This window comes from Numida meleagris, unplaced genomic scaffold, assembly GCF_002078875.1.
Source record: "Numida meleagris isolate 19003 breed g44 Domestic line unplaced genomic scaffold, NumMel1.0 unplaced_Scaffold561, whole genome shotgun sequence".
Classification (NCBI taxonomy): Eukaryota; Metazoa; Chordata; class Aves; order Galliformes; family Numididae; genus Numida; species Numida meleagris.
In genome coordinates, this window is record NW_018364777.1 from 1 (window position 1) to 1,708 (window position 1,708).

The following is a 1,708-nucleotide window of genomic DNA, read 5'->3' on the forward strand; positions in this document are numbered from 1 at the left end:
CCATGGGGTGGCCGTGGGGTGGTTGTGGGTCATCCATGGGGCAGCCATGGGGTGGCCATTGGGTACCTAGGGGTTGTGGCCATGGGGCGGCCATGGGTCACCCATGGGGTGGCCGGGGGGTGGTTGTGGGTCATCCATGGGGTGGCCATGGGGTGGCCATTGGGTACCTAGGGGTTGTGGCCATGGGTCACCCATGGGGTGGCTGTGGGGTGGTTGTGGGTCATCCATGGGGTGGCCATGGGTCACTCGTGGGGTGGCCATTGGGTACCTAGGGGTTGTGGCCATGGGGTGGCCATGGGGCGGCCATGGGGCGGATGTGGGGTGGCCATGGGGCACTCACGGGGTGGCCATGGGGTGGCCATGGGGTGGCCGTGGGGTGGCTGTGGGTCACCCATGGGGTGGCCGTGGGGTGGCCGTGGGGTGGCCATGGGGCAGCCATGGGGTGGCCATTGAGTACCTAGGGGTTGTGGCCATGGGGTGGCCATGGGGCAGCAATGGGGCGGCTGTGGGTCATTCATGAGGCTGCAATGGGGCAGCCATGGGGTGGCCATGGGTCACCCATGGGGTGGCCGTGGGGTGGCTGTGGGTCACCCATGGGGTGGCCATTGGGTACCTAGGGGTTATGGCCATGGGGCAGCCATGGGGCGGCTGTGGGGTGGCCATGGGTCATTCATGGAGTGGCCATGGGGCGGCCATGGGTCACTCATGGGGTGGCCATTGGGTACCTAGGGGTTGTGGCCATGGGGTGGCCATGGGGTGGCCATGGGGTGGTTGTGGGTCATCCATGGGGTGGCCATGGGGTGGCCATGGGTGGCCATGGGGTGGCTGTGGGTCACCCATGGGGTGGCCGTGGGTCATCCATGGGGTGGCCGTGGGTCACCCATGGGGTGGCCATGGGTCATCCATGGGGTGGCCATTGGGTACCTAGGGGTTGTGGCCATGGGGCGTCCACGGGACATCCATGGGGTGGCCGTGGGACATCCATGGGGCAGCTGTGGGTCACTCATGGGGTTTCCATGGGGTGGCTGTGGGTCACCCATGGGGTGGCCATGGGTCACTCATGGGGTGGCCATGGGGTGGCCACAGGACATCCATGTGGTGGCCATGGGGTGGCTGTGGGTCACTCATGAAGTGGCCATGGGGTGGCCATGGGTCACTCATGGGGTGGCTGTGGGTCATCCATGGGGCAGCTGTGGGTCACTCATGAGGTTGCCGTGCGGCGGCCGTGGGGTGGCCGTGGGTCACCCATGGGGTGGCCATGGGGTCCCTATGGGTTGTGGCCATGGGGTATCCATGGGGCACATATGGGGTATCCCTGGGGTGTCCGTGGGGCATCCATGGGGCATTCCAGAATCATCCATGGGGCATCTATGGGTATTCCATGGGGCATCCGTGGGGCATCCATGGGGTGTCCATGGGGCAGTCAAGAAGCATCCATGGGGCACAGAAGAAGCATCCATGGGGCAACCAAGAGGCATCCGTGGGGCGTCCATGGGGCATCTATGGGCTGTCCAAGAAGCATCCATGGGGCAGCCATGGGGCAGCCAAGAAACATCCATGGGACACAGATGAAGGACCCATGGGGCACCCAAGGAGCAGCCATGGGGCATCTATGGGGCGTCCAAGAAGCACCCATGGGGCATCCATGGGGCATCCGTGGGGCGTCCAAGGGGCATCTATGGGGTGTCCAAGAAGCATCCATGGGGCA